This window comes from Cyprinus carpio, unplaced genomic scaffold, assembly GCF_018340385.1.
Source record: "Cyprinus carpio isolate SPL01 unplaced genomic scaffold, ASM1834038v1 S000006493, whole genome shotgun sequence".
Lineage (NCBI taxonomy): Eukaryota > Metazoa > Chordata > Actinopteri > Cypriniformes > Cyprinidae > Cyprinus > Cyprinus carpio.
In genome coordinates, this window is record NW_024879166.1 from 432,350 (window position 1) to 448,566 (window position 16,217).

Below are 16,217 nucleotides of genomic sequence, written 5' to 3' on the forward strand. Positions count from 1 at the left end.
AAAAAAAAAAAAAAAAAAAAAAAAACAAAAATTTTTTTTTGTTTTTTTTTTTTTTTTTTTTTTTTTTTTTTTTTTTTTTTTTTTTTTTTTTTTTTTTTTGAGTTTTTTTGCTGTCCCATTCAACCCAGAGTTTTTAAGTGTTAAGAGAGTACACTTGATTGTTTATATTCGGAGTATTCCTTTAAGTTAATTATTTGTTTAGTTTTTATTTAGATGTTCAGTATTTTTTTTTTTTTTAGGCCCCCCCAGACCCAGTGTCGTGTGTTTTTTTTTTTTTTTTTGGAAGGGGAATTTGTTGGCCAGCGGGAGGGTGACCGATCAGGTGGAGAGGTACGCGGCCGCAGCTCTTGGAAGCAACAGAAAAAGACTTCACCACGGCGGGTTGAAGGTGCGGAAATGTTTGAGAGCGATTAGGAGTAAGAATGAATCGCTAAAGACAGCGGTTCCTGTGTTGTGTTGCAACATACACAGCTCCCTTTAATTACCCTCCATCTCTACTTCTGACTGCCATTCACTCTTGTAACATACAAAAACTTTTTTCAGAAAGCACGCGAAAACCAAACAATGCAGTGTTGTTCACTTTCCCCGGAATATATTCTTTTCTTTTTTTGAAGCGCTATTCTGGTTTTAGGGATCTGCCTTTCTGATCTCGTATTTCTCTCTCTCTCGCCCTGAGTTTTTTTTTCTAAAAAAGTCCCCCGGGAAAGTCAGCACTACAATCGGACCACACTGCACGTGGAGGTTTGAGGACGTTACTGTCCATTCCCCTCAATTAGCGTAATTACCCCCCCCCCCCCCCCTTCATTCGGGGGCTAATCACTTCATTAACAAACAAAATGGAATAGAATTAGCATAAAGAAGGGAGTGTGCGGTTTGGGATTCTTGGCTAGCCGGTCTTCATCTGTTCGTCGGCCCCCAATCTCCTCCAACAAACATTGATTCCCTGGGTATGATTCAAAGAAAAACTGGTTTTGGTGACGCTCCAACACTCCGGATACGGTTTGATGTTGGGTGTGAAACAGCCTGCCCTCTCGCATTCTCTCTCTATTTAACTTCACTTAGTCTCCCCTTACAGTCCAAGTGGTTTGAACCATATTTTAAAAAAGGTCAGATAATGACGAGAAGCAAAGACGCACAAATAGTCTGTTTGAAAGTGGTGTGAAACAGTGTTATTATGAACACATTGCGTTTTTTTTCATGAAAGTCAAAAAAATGCATGTTTAAAAAAAAGCAAATCTGCCAAAAACCAGCCATAGTGGTGTTTTAGTTGACAAACCAAATTAATGAATTTGTTTTTTTTTAACTGAAAAAAATGTAATATAATAAGTCTTAAGTTGAAGTAACTAAAATATGACCCAATGAAATAAAACATAAATTCTAAGAATTTTTTTTTTTTTTTTTTTTTTAATAATCTAAAAAAAAAATAAAAACAAATAATAAAAAAAAATATAAAAAATAGTATAATATATATAGTATATCATATAATATATTATATCTATATTATATATATATAATCAAATCTGCCCACACAGAAAAAACATACTAATTTTATAAGAGCACCCAAAGGTGTATATACTGTATACCAAGATGGTTCACTCATATTAATATGATTGGGAGAAAGTGCAACTTAGTGCACTTTGCAAAACAAAGTGAAATTGAGTCCCGCATATAATATAAATGCCAATTGTCCGATCGGTAAAGCACACAGAAGCTTTGTTTCCCACAGAGACAGGTTATTGTCCTTGACAATGCACAATGTGCATTGGCTGAACCGAACTGTGCGTTGTGAAAAGATGTTTGAATGCAAGAAACTACATGGGGACAATTCAATCAGCTTTTACTGCTAATGCTAACATGTTTAAATGTGAATTGGTTTCAGCAGTTTTAGGAGAATCTGGCATTTCAAGTAGATAGGACTTGCTAGTATTGGGGGACACTTAATTTACAGCTTATATCGCTTGACTTGATTGCAAATTATTGCACAGATACCATTTTAAACTTAACTGAGCTGCATGATGACATCACTGTGAATTCAATGATGAAACTGGCTTTAACTGTCATTTTGCATTATGGACCACTGTGTTCCCCTAATTATTGTTGTTCCCAGGTGCTTTGACGCAATCTTGTTTGTTATAAAGCGCTATATGAAAGAAAGATGACCTTGACCTGACTATTGCACTGCCTGAAATAGCTGATATTATGGCCACTGAGGAGGAAATGATTTCTTGAATGGGAAAATGACCTTTTATACAACAGATCCAAGGTGAAGATGGACTCTGGTGCATGTGGGAAATTTAAGCCAGGAGGCGGGTCTCACCACGGTTGGAGAGTGGGAGTGCTGTTGTGATGTCTCCAGCCATGAAGGACGACTCTGTCTGCTTTTCGCACCGTGTCGTTCCACATACGACGAATTCGACCTCTGAAACAGGTTGAGTGGGGTGAATTGGTATATGGAATAATCAAAGCAGTCTATAAATAGCCGATGCTGTCAGTGTGAATGTGTGTCACCTGTCTGTGTACTGCTGAATGGCCGTGACGGGCGGCCAGGTAGTTAGCGGGGTTGTTTGGCACGAAGCGGCAGAATTCTTCAGCGATCCAGGAGGAGCTTGTAGTGGAGGTGCGACCTGTACGCAGTAAGAATGACGGCATGGCACTGCTGTACTCATTAATGCACCTAAAACACATAGCACTTAAACTAAGCACACGTAACCATGTTCAGGTAATGTAGGTACTGAGGGCTGATGAAACTATAAAATGAAACCCGTCGAAATTTTTTAAAACCATAATATGTAATGTTTTTTTAGCCACCTAATTGCATTCTAATTGCAACAAAATAAAAATGTATCGGAGTTTAAATTAAATTAAAACACAATTAGCCTGAACTTTTAACGAGAACTTTTATGACCAATTTTAAGTCGGACTTCTTAAATACATACTTGATAATGTAATTTCAAAATGACTAACATTGTCTTTGAAATATGGTTAAAGTGTACTGCTGTATGTACTGACAAGCATTTATAATTTTAAATATACTTTAATGCAATTTCTCTTGTAACTAGTATGTCATGTATTTGTAATTACACATTTATAAATGATGAGAGTTGCCAAACCCCTTTTAAATGTATTTATGGGAATTTTACGTTACATTTTAAAAATATATAAACTAATCACGCACGTCATACAGGCTTGGTATGTTAGTCAAAACATTCAAAATAAGTGGACATGCAAAACATTTTAATTTGAAATTATTAAAAAACGTTGTTCTATGCTTAGAAAACATAAGTCATGAAACTTAAGTGGACTTGTACTTCATTATATTCGCTGCAAGCTACAGCATTAACTATAATATACATTGCATAATGCAGTACATTCTTTTGAAATCGTAATTTTTTTTTTACATTTAAACTATATTTTGTTAATAGCTTCAGATAGCTTGACTACTGTTTAACTACTTTATTACAGGAGTTTTCAAAACTGTTTCCTCAACACAGGGGGGGCCCTCAACCAATGGTGTGTTGTTTGGGTGGGCAGGGGCTTTGTTTAACCCGAACAATGACAGATTAGAGGAACTGCTTGAAAAAACCTGTTTTGCAAACCAGTTAGTATTTTTCTTCTTTTTTGCCAATAGTCGTTGCAGAAATTACATCCGTTGTCTTTAAAATGAAGCTAATTATAAAAAATAATAATATCACAGATAAATCCTAACCCAAAGGTGTTCCTAAAAGAGCATTTTACTTAGTTTAACCTGTGATGACACCACCCTTACATTTGTCTTTTCCATATTTAGATAACTTTCTGAGGGAAATTGCACAGCAAATGTGTCCCCAAAGTATTATGTGGGTATGAAACATTTAATGGCACTGACCTTTTTCTGCCGAGCACAGTGGAAGATGAAGATGAACATGCCCGGAAGGCATAAAGGTGTAAAAAGATACGCCATGATGACGGTGTTCTCATTGATGAAGAGGAGGCCGAAGGCCCAGGTCAGGACCCAGAAGCGGAAGAGCAGTGCGATAGCCCCCAGAGCCCAGGACCTGAAGGGGAGAACTTGCATACATTCACCAATCCATACACATACAAACAACCAACATAGATAAGTGGAATATAAGTGCATTTTTTGCAGTGGAAGACTCCTCACTTGATGTTGTCCAGGCGGCTGGGAGTCGGGTTTGAGGGCGAGATGAGTTACGGACCATCTGTGAATGTTATCATGAGGACACACCAGGTTCAACTAAAGGTCAAAGGTAAGACACAAGAAAATTGTAACTTAAAGACCAAAAGTCATTGTGACACAAATTAAAACCTATTGGCTATATAAAAAGGACAAGCCTTTAGAAAATGTCTACACTGGAAACTGACAATTTAAACCACCGCTTTCTTCCTAAACATAGAGACCTCATTTTATCAAAACACAAGCAGAATTCAGTGTTAACTTGTTCGTGAAATCTTAAATTGCTGCAATTTAAATGTAAACAATTTACATGAGAATGATGATACGAACATTTACAAACAGAAATTCACTCAGTTTGTGTGTTTGAAGAGAGATCCAATGCAAGTTACAAAAGAACTTTGGAAAGATTAAAAAAAAAAACTTTTTCTCACAAACTAATAAAACAAAAACAGAGCGTAAACATTAGTAAATATATTGATAATTACAAAAAAATGTCAAGCAAATTCCCATATCTAAACCTAATCTAAGCTCCACACTCATATAAAGCATATACAGCCAAACATTAGTCGTCCAGCAGCAACAGATCCATAGGTGAACCAAAGTGCTTTGTGTTTGATATGACTAGCGGCAGCACTTTTCAGAGAGAGAAAAAAAAAAAGGAAAACAAACGGATGAGTAAAGCAGAGAGGAGAGCGCTGAATGTTTGGAGAGAACAATACCATGATAATGAAGGACACACAGGGCCCGCATAAAAACTCCAGATGAAGTAGTTGTAGCCACCCTCAACCAGCACCTACACACAAAAACCACACACACCATAACTTCAATCAGTACATTTCACTGTTTCAAACGGAGTGATCACTTTATTACAGCCAAAATAGCATAGGCCATTTTATGAAATAGCACATTATTGAATCATCGAATTCTTTAAATAAATATTTTGCAATACATCTTAAAATATTATTGCTAGCAAGATGCCGACCATTTTTTTTCTTTTGGCATAAAAAACACGCTAATTAACAAGGCAATAAATGTCCGAGTTGAAGGTTAAGAGCTCAGTTTTTACTTCAGATTAGTGCACTGGGTCAGCGGGCTTCTCGTGGGCGTCATCTGTGTTCAACATTCAAAAAGATCTGCAGCTGTGCTAATTTTTCCACAGTAGCAACAAACATTAACCAGAGACCAACACCACAGGTATCACGTTAGCGTAGCCCACTACACACTCACACGAGTGCCTTATCCTTCCTTATCACGCACACCCTTTTACTCGCAGTTAATCAGCTCAGTTAAAGGTGTCTGCAAGCAATTTTTTTAACTTCTGCCAGGTCAATGATTCTGTCCACGACCTTCTAAATCAATTAGACCACGATTCCTTAAAGTCATGACAGCCAACCAAATGTTAGCAAACACAAAGAGGTGAAAATGAGGGCTCCCACACTTTTGACACAATGGACTTCAATGATAAACTTATTTAACCCGGACATTTTTTCAGGTTGCTTGCGAATTCGACATATATTTAACAATAAGGAAATACATGTCATTTACGTCTTACCTTTTTAAAGATTTTCTCTTTAGTACCTTATATCCTTACTCCCATAGATAGTCTCCCAAGGCTTTTCCATGGCCGTCAAACCCTACCGTAAGAAAAGTTTTCTGGAGGTAACTGTAAAAAATGAACTGTGAGTGATGCCAGGCTTCGACATGTTTCTGTTAAGATGAATTATCATAGGCAGGATCTGGTCAGATTTATTGCCATGCAATTCCCAAAACAAAAAAAAAAAGGTGCGTGCACCCATTTTTACCACTGGCGTCATTTATACTTCACATGATGACTCTTGTTTCAAGGCTAGGATCACAGTCATCGGCCGAACTCCAACCTGAACTCCCAACTACATAAATACCAGTGTATGTTTTCCCTAGTGAACACAGCAAAGAGATGGATTATACTGCAATCTATGGAATTTTCAACTCCCAGAGATCCATTTTGCTTGGAATCCATTTTAAAGAAACCAATGGTGTTAAAGATGTGGGTTGCGTCCTCCTGCTCCAAAAAAAAACCAATGGCCCTTGTATGGCCAAGTGCGAATATACTGTTTCCACACGGACGCTTTTCTTAGGGTCACCGTAGAGCTGCGGGAGGTAGTCAATGGCTGCCGAGATGCCCACCACCAGGGGCGGTGAAAAAACAGTATCGCCGCACAGGTAGTAGTATTCTGCCTTTCGGGAGTATTCACTCTCAAAGACCTCCACCAGCATCAGATACAGCTGGATTCCCTCCAGACACATCCCGAGAAATGCAGCCAGGAAGAAGAAATGCAGCAGGCCTGCCAACCAAATGGGGCATGCAATCTGTATTTTTGGACAAAAGAGAGGGATAGGTGGTTATTGAGAAAAAAAATATCAGACAAAGTATAGTGCATAGTTCCCTATGAACATAAAAGGACCAGTCCATCCTAAATGATCATTTTACTCCCCCTGCGTGTTTTTTTTTTTCAAACCTGTATGGACTTTCTTTCTTTTGTGGAACATAAAAGAAGATAGTTGGAAGAATGTGAGTATCTAAACAGGTTTGATGACCACTGACATTTCTCTACGTTTTGCTCAGAGAATAAAATGGAAGTCAATGGGAACCAGAAACGGTTTTGGTTGCCAACATTCTTAAATATATCTTCTTCCGTGTTCAGTATAAAGTTTTTTGGGGGGACTATCCCATTAAGTCTGATCCACATTCCATTTTATTTTTTATTTTGGTCAAGAATTTTTTTGTTGTTTTTCCTACTTCTGAGACCCCTCGTGATGTGAATGACATGTTGTTTTTGATGTTACTTTTAGTATAAAACGCTGTCCTCCAACAACTTTTAAAAAACATAATAAATGCATCCCCCCCTGTTGTTTTTCAGATGGTTGCTCACATTAAAAGTGATTTATTTTGCTGGGCTGCAGTGGGAGAAAAAGAAAGATGTAGCCGGCACAAGTAAAAGGTACTCCCAGCAGAAGCATCCTTGCCTGCCAATCGACTGGTTGAACGAATGCGCAGCTGCGGCAAACAGTGATCCCACTATTGCAAGTGCACTGCACCTCAAAAACATCCACCTTTCAGCAAATCACTTAGTGCGCAACGTCACATCACCTTATTAATATGCATGACTCAAGTCTTGCTTGTCACAGTTTTGTGGGCTGAGTTCTGACAGGAAGTAAAATTCTTAAGAGAGAGAAGAAGTGAACAACAGAAGGGATGAAGTCTTTCGAAAAAAAAATATATATATATTTTTAATATTCGTAGTCCTTTTTCACAACTAAGTTTTCAGCTTAATAATGAAATTTTTATGACTTTGTGTATATTTTTAGAGTGACTGACGTTTCTGGAAAGTTTGGTTTTTTTTCAGCTTTCAAAATCGTATCTTGTATAAATGTATCCACAGCAACTTGGCAACCATACTTGCAAAGACAGGCTGATGGATTCATAATGCAGCCCCCACACTTTATGTATTGTCCTCTACGCCCCTGCAAAGCGGAGATACAGATCTGCTCATGGATTATCATTTACTTGTTAAGTGCCTCATAAAAAACAAATATATATATATATAAGCTTCTGAAAAAAAGAAAAAAGAAAACCCTGCAAACACTTCGATCCATCTACAAGTTCTATCAATCTTCTTCTGAAGAGCTCATTGTAAGCACACCTTGGCACCTTGTAAAAATGATTTTGATTGCCAGCTAATTAATGCAGTCTGATCTCTGAAAGAGATGCCATTTAATCAGCCAATCAGATGACACCCACTGCTTTTCAAAAGGGAACTTTTGATGTCAATAGACTGATGTGAAAGGCATCACAATTTGTATGATCATGAAACTAATAAGTGTTCACAATATCCTAATCATTTTAAAAGAAATGTGTCCATGCTAATTTTCATCATTTTCCGAAGATTGCTGTATGATATATTGATTCTGCATTCCAAATCAGCTACTCTTGAATCGGAAAACATAAACAGAGCTGATAATTTAGGGTATGATTTTTGATGTGAACACAGCGATTCTAAATCGTTCACAGTGTGTTAATGTTTTTAATTGTGTTGATCTTCTCCTTAGAAAAGTGTTTGTTTCAGTAGGCTTTTCGTTTTTTGGTTTGGCTGACAAACACAAACCTCATCAACATCACTGTAAACAGATATGCTTTCAGTGCGGTCAATGTAAAACTCTGCGTTCAACACACTGGGTACTGTTTGCCAACCAAAAAAAAAAAAAAAAAAAAAAAAAAAAGATGACTGCATCCCTGACAAGACATGGCAAAAACTTCAGTTAAAGCAGGAGTACAGAATAAACCAACTTAAGCCTGGTTATTGTACTTATTTTTGGCTACAATTTGGGCCCGCCTGAGACAATTTTTTGACATCATAAGATTCCTCTGATCCTAGGCAAAAATTTGTAGTCCTAGATCGCTAGTTTGCCATATTTTCGCAGACAACCAATTAATGACCATTACTATTCAAAATTTTCCTTCAATGATGTTCTGTCAATGTCAGAAGTTTTGAGGCACAGTCCTGCAGTGTTGCTTCCCCTATAACCGTCAAATGAAAAACCAACAGGAGCACTGAAGATGAATCTTCTTGTTTTTGCTGTCATACAGTCTATAATAATGACAACAGAGATCTCACAGTGTGACAAACGGCTTATTGCTGGTATGTTCGAACAAAGTCTGACAATCACAATTGCAGCTTTTTAAACAATAACCTTAAAACTCATCTAATTAATGTTGCTTGCTTCAACGTGAAAATTACAAACCCCACCAGAATCAACAGATCAACAGAAGAGGGAGCAGCTGGTTAAATGCGCAGTAAATGCATATATCAACATATAATACGGCAGAGTTGCATAATGCTGCCTGAAGGCAATTTTTTTTGAAAGTCAGAGTGAAAAAGTGATTTCACTAGCTCCAAAAATGTTCCATCATGTGAATAAACCGCTACAAGGGTAATGTTGTTCAGCAATGTATTGTTTTTATAACATTTACCATTCACATTAGTTTTGGAGTCACCTTCTTTAACTCTTTCCCCACCAGCATTTTTGAAAAACGATGCCAGCCACCGCGCTAGCAATTTCTAATGAATGTTTCACTAATTCTGATTTTGATGGCCCGTCGACAGTATAAATTTTTGGCAGTATGAATATTGGGAAAATGTGCAATACAACCAAAATAATGTTCAGATTCCTCTTACCTTTTAAAACTAAAAATCGTTTTAACTCTAGCTTAAAAAGCATGTCTTTTTTTATCAAAACTTGAATATAAGTAGGTTTCATAAAAATTATATAATTTTGAGGATAAAAAAGGTGAGAAAATCACTCCATCAAAACTACATCTGGATAATATTCAGTACGGGCTATCAAAGCATTAAAATCCAGTAAATCGCTTCCCATCACCCCACCTGCAGTCAAAGCTTGCACAGACATATAACCACGTTCCTGATCAAACAATTTTACTCTGTAAACATTATGCAGTTTCGATTTTATAATCTGCTTTCTATTATATTGCTGATGATCACATTATTTTTAATATGCATTCTGTTTACATAGTAGATCGCTGCTTTTGTTTCGGGGAAGTTTTGTACTAGTTCCAGAGATGGTGTAATAGCGCCTCCGAGTGTATAGCAGTGAAAACACGAAAAGCCTTAAAAAACTTGCCTTTGCCGGGGAAGCGTTGTCTTCGAAAAGATGAGATAAATTTTGTCAATGGCGGGGGTAAAGAGTTAGATTTTTTAATGTTTATTATTAGTTAGCAATGTAAAAAAAAAAACATCTTGTGATGTGCTTTTTCAGGAGATTCAGTCTTTAATTACACTGACGGGTCTATAATGTCACATTTAGCTGATCCAAAAGGGGCTGAAAACGAAAGTATTCATTTAAATCAAAAAGCAAAGAACATGGGTGGGAAGGAAACCCAAGAAAAGTACGTCAGATTTGTGAAGAGTCTGCTGCATATCCCTCCTCAACAACCGAGCACTCAGAACAAGCAGTCACTCATCTGAACTGTGGCACATGCAAATGAATCAAAATGAAGGCTTCATACTTAATGCCATGTTGCATGTGAATTCTTCAAAGGTTGTGTCTAATCGAAATGCTAAAACAATGCAGACATGCATTTTGCTATCGTGGCGTGCACATAAACACTACAATCAGGCGGTAAAAAAAAAAAAAAAAAGAAATTCATAGCCGCAGTGCATATCTCGTCCCTTAATATAGGATCATGAATTCACTCTAGGCATGGTACATGGCGTCTTGGGTCGATGCCAATGAGGAAGAGGAGCTTGCGAGCGATGAAAGAGGTTGATGCACCGACCGAGTTCTTGTGTGTGATGGTGTTGCGGTCCGGTCTGGGCAGGTCCTCAGTCAGGAAGGGGCACCCAGGAGTGTGAGTATGATACAGGTATGGCGAGAACACACTCAGCGAAATGGATGCGATACCCACGTCACTACCTGTGATGCATCAAGAGATGGATTGGCTTACTCGTGCAAATGCTCTGTCCTGGATGACTGAGAGAGACCGATGAGATGGATAAGGGAAATGGTTTAAACTGATAGGGGCGATCCTGAGGGAGAGTGCTTAATGAAAATCGCAGTAAAGAATGTCAAGCTGAAATTGCTCGGGTGTGTTTGTGTTTGTTGTATTTGGGCTCTTATTGTAGGTACAGAATATGGTGTGTTTGTCTTACAGACAGGGTGGCACAACGTAAAAAGTTGTTTATGTGCCATGAGAGGCTATATTCAGATTTGTTTGCAGAGCAGGTGATGAATGTAAAAGAAGGAATCTGTCTCCACCGTCAGTTTTCGTGGGTGTATCCCATGAGCAGAAAATCCGTGAACGTAAGTTGTGTGGGGTACGATCCGATGGCTACTACTAAGTACTCAAGTTTGTGTGTGTGCTGTTGGTTTCCATCAGCCCCTGGCATGCCACTGAGATGTACGGCATCGATATGGCCAAGCCGTCTGTCGAACGGTCTCGGAGTAGTTTCCAGAATGAACGAGTTGGGGCTGAAATGATTCCATCTCAAAAACAGATACTGCAAAGATGGAAGGCAACAGAGAGACCAGAGAAAGAGATTCGGATTTCACGTCTTAATGTTTTCTTGTTTAGGAGTCATTGGTGCGACGGCCTAGATGCGATGGTCAGAATGTGACCATCTAGCACTTAAACAAACTGATTATTCAGTTTCCCACCTGTACTGTATTGGTCTATGATAGTAGCTGTTTTCTTGTCTGGCACGTGAGCATTGAAGGCCAGCACAATTAAGTGAATTAAAACAATAAATATAGCTACAAGCAATCTCGCGGCTGCTGGCTTCCACTGAACATTGGCAGTCAAAACAAACGTGTGCATTTCAGGGGAGGGGAGGGGGCGTCACAGCAAATTTTCATTATAACTATGTAGACACAACGTGTAGCTGTCGCAGTAACCATGCTGATTGAATGTATTGGACACTACGAGGAAATTAGAGGTCTCAAACTGATTTTCTTTTCTCCCTGCTTGCAGTGTTTGACAAATAACCGGTAATTTGCTAAAACACCTGTTATTAAAACACATAGGCTTTGTGGTGTGTTGCTAGCAACAACATTCATCTTTGTCCGCAGATCTACCATGGGATGCATGACCCCCCCTTCGTCCGTGTATTTTTAAATTAATTATTTTTTTTAAGTTGTTGTTTTTAAGCAGCCACTGGCCTGGATTATTTTAAAGAGCATTTGTTAGCAGACGTTATATGGCCCCGTGCAGACTATTTTGTTTTATGAACTTATCTGACCAAATACAGTAGTCGCTCTGGCAACAACACAACAAAACGTTTATTCAAGCTTTGTGCAATCTTTTTTTATTAACAACTCAAATATGGGTAAGTTTTGTGAAAAAAGCTAAAATTTTAAGCACCAACAAAAATTGTGGCATAATTTATAAAGACTATGTCTAGATTCCGATTCAGAACAATAATAAATATATAAGTAAAAAAAACGGAAATAGATAGCGTCCATGACTGGATCAGCGACATTCCATTCGGTAACATTTTGTATTTTACATTTACATTTGCTACTGTTAATGCTTGTATGATGCGCTGTTATATATATTATGAAAAGTTGAATCTGGCAAGATTTTTTTAAGGTTTGTGGAAGAAATGCCTGCATTTATTTGAGTATATAAAATATATATAAATAAAAATAAAAGTAACATTGGGAAAATGTTATTACACGTTTAAATAACTTTAATTATTGAATATACATTTAAATGTAATTTATTCCTTTGATGCAAAGCTGAATTTTCAGCGTCATTACTCCAGTCGTCATTCTCGACATGATCCTTCAGAAATCATTCTAGATTCATCTGATTTGCTAGCTATTTTCTGCTCCAGAAACATGTTTATTGAAAACGTTGTTGTTTCAATTATTGGATGAATATAAAATTCAAAATAACAACATTTATTTGAATTGGTACCACAATTAAAATGGTTTAACAATAGTGAACAACATAGTAATGGCAACATAAATTACTGAGGGTCTGACAAAAGGTGTTTTGTAAAGGGGAAAAGTGAGAGATAAATGAAGATAAATCATAAATGCCATTAAAAAAAATGATGCATTTACAACAGAAATGTGTTCTTTGGTTTCAGCAATATGTAACCGCTTCGATGATTGCTTGTCTGTGTGCCTGGGTGTATTGGTTTTGGTACCTGTAAATGTCCTAAGTTGAATCACCACAGGCTTGCGGTCAGAAAACACTCGAGCTGGGACTCTTTGATTGATCGATGCTGCAATGACATGTGAATTCACTGCGCAGGCCACGCCACACCAGGGCCCCGCTTCCAATTTCCAGGGCACGGTTGCGTTTTCAGTGTGACAGGAATTGAACCCAGGTTCTTATAGAGGCACAAAGACCACTTTGTACCTGGACCTGATACAGCAGAAAGCACAGGGCACAGAGTAAAGAAGGAGAGAGTTACTGAGTGGCGGAAGGATATGAATACAACTAAGAGGAGAAAGGGATCCGTGGGTAGAGTGACTTGAGTGATAGGTTAAAATGATTTGGGCTGGTAGTAGGGTGAGTGAGTGATCAGGGGGATTTTTTAAAAAAAAGGAATTTTAATATGGAGGGCTAATGGAATGCATTCATCCCTTCAAGCACGTCACAGCACGTCCGGGTCTTAGCTCTTACGCAGTATGAATACTTTCATGTGCGTTTGTTTGGCAATCTATCTAATCTCATGCTTCCTCCCCACCCTAACCTGTCCCCGATGAAAAGCGAGGCGAACGACGACGCGGCTTCAAAAAGAGGCTAATACCGGGAATGATGGAAAAAGAGTGGAGTACGGATAGCTGATGGCCGGGGTGAAGATTGGTCTAAGAGATGGAGGGGTACCAAAAAAAAAAAAAAGGAAGGATGAGAAGCGGAGGAAAAGGAAAAGGAGTGCCGAGATTGGCTCCTGTTCAGCTTGAAATATGATAGTAAGTCATAGTTCCCTTCAAGTCGGGCGTTCGATTAAGAGTGCCCGTTAACAGAAAACTATCAGGGAAACGAAATGGTCTCAGGCGCGTTTTGTTAATCTGATTTTAGGTTTATTATTAATCAACCAATAACCGGGTACTACCGAAGTGGAAATTTCGCTAAGGCTTCAGTGAAACATGCAGCAGGGGCGAGTCAGACATCGAGATGGAAGGGGCAGCGAAGAGAGAGAATGAGCTGTGACTGACGGCGTTGCGGCTGTACTGCTTGAAGGTGGAGGCAGAGAGCTGGATGCTGTCTGTCACTGGGACCGTTCTGAGGAACGACAAATCCTGAGACTCTGTCTCTGTGTTTCAACAACACGCGCACCTCTAGATCTGAACACACACAAAAACACACACTTTGAGAGTTTGTTTTGTAATGTAATGGCAAAGAAAAAAAAAGAAATGAATGGTTGGTTACCATAGAAGTTACTTTGAAGTAGTAGTCAAAGCTAACAAACACTTAACGGGCACTAATAAAACTTCATACATTTTGTATTCTGTACACTATAAACTTACTCATTTAAAAAGTCAGTAAGTTTTTTTTTTTTTTTTTTGATAGAAATTAATACTTTTATTCAGGCAAGGACACAGATTCATCGGATTGATCTCAAAAAGTGACAGTTAAGATGGTTTATAATGTTAGGCAAAATAGGTTCTATATTTCAAATAAATGCTGTTCTTTGAACTTTGATATTCATCAAAGATTCGCGCTCCAAAAATCCAAAATTATTTCCAAAAAATATCAAGCAGCACAGTTTTAAACAAATTTTGTCATCACAGGAATAGATTACTTTTTAACAATACTATTCAAATATGAAAAATAACTATTATAAATTGTAATATTTCACAATATTTACTGTATTTTTAAACATTACAAGACTTACCAAGATGTAATAATCAAGATATTTAGTTCAAAAACATTCAAGTTTTGAACAAAGTTACACTGAATGATAAATAAATAAAAATAACAATTAAACAAAGTTTATATTTGGACAAACCCAATGATTGGGTTGTTTGTACCGGCTGGGTAGTTGCATTGTATAAAATTACTATATTTCTTGCTTGAAAATTAAACCCCAAATAGGTTGGATATTAACATGTTTTAATATATTTAATACACAAACATTTAGTTGATACATTTAATAAATAATGAAATACTAAACATTTATTAAACACTTAATAAATGTTCACCTTTTTGATTATTACTGATTCCTCTAGTAATAATAAAGTGTCTGACTTTTAATTTCCAACCTATTTTGGATTCATTTTAAACCAGGCATAGAGTCATTTTTAAGCAATAGTTGAGTTAAATAAAACTGCCCAGCAGGTTGGTCAAACATTTAACCCAACCGCTTGGTCAAAACCCAGTCGCTGGGTTTGTCCATATTTAACCCAGCATTCCATGAACAATCTTTAACATCCATGAAACCTTTTCATTGGACAAAAGATGGTTCTCTTAAGAACATTTCCCTCAAAGGTTCTGTGGAGAACCCAAAATAGATCTTCTATTGTTTTATTGTGATAAGTTTGTTTTCTTTGTTTTGTTAATTTTTTTTTTGAATAGGAAGAAAGTTAGATTTTGGTTTTCGAAAACTCAAAGTCATTGGCATTGTGGTCTTGGTATTGGTTGTTGTTAATGTTATTGGCCAACAGGAAGGCTCCTTTCTCCATGACGTCCAGCAGCATGGTGGCGGTGTGCGCCTGCTCCGTACTGTTCATGTCCTGCCATGACTCTAAAACTTCGGCACGCAAAAGATTATCCACAGTCTGCACAACCGCCTGCGCACACATGCACAAACAAACACACACTTACACTTCATCATAATTAGACTCGACATCAAAGATGAGAAAATATGACTCTCTGTGAATGGCACATCTGTGAATCTTACGTAACACTTGAAATGTATTTCTACTAAGGAGCAACATCTTATAGGCCATTAAAAATGACAAGAGCGCTAAAAGAAAGCCTTGGGCAAGATTGCTAGAAGTCTCTCTCTCTCTCTCTCTCTCTCACACACACACACACACACAACCGACACACAACAAACCAGCTGCAGTTAAAATTCATCTGAGGAAGGCATATGAAATAAAAAATATGGGTGACACCTGTATATGTTATGCATTATGAATGCAGACATAATGCCATACTGTAATGCATTATATATTTTCATTAAAAGTAACCACCAATATAATATAATATGATATAATATAATATAATATAATATAATATAATATAATATAATATAATATAATATAATATAATATAATATAATATAATATAATATAATACTTCATGGTACTATGTTAAAAGACCTCAAAAAATTAAAACAAGATGTTTTTTATTTTATTTTAATATATATTAAAATGTAATTTATTCCCTTGATGTCAAAGTTTATTACATCGGTCTTCAGTGCCACATGATATTTCAGAAATCCTTTTAAATTGCTGATTTAGCAGTTATGAAACGTTTATTATTATTAATTAGGTTACTCTTTAGTTTAGGGACAAAATTTCACTATTAACT

At 37.2% G+C, this 16,217-nt stretch overlaps 1 protein-coding gene and 1 pseudogene across 1 annotated transcript in view; one reads left to right on the forward strand and one right to left on the reverse strand.

The window, feature by feature from the left end:
* The window catches only part of LOC109083683 (E3 ubiquitin-protein ligase RFWD3-like), a 512,102-nt gene that overhangs the window by 399,718 nt on the left and 96,167 nt on the right, over positions 1-16,217 (forward strand). The gene's annotated exons all lie outside the window — the stretch shown is intronic.
* LOC109081715 overlaps positions 1-16,217 on the reverse strand; it is a 33,107-nt pseudogene that overhangs the window by 8,357 nt on the left and 8,533 nt on the right.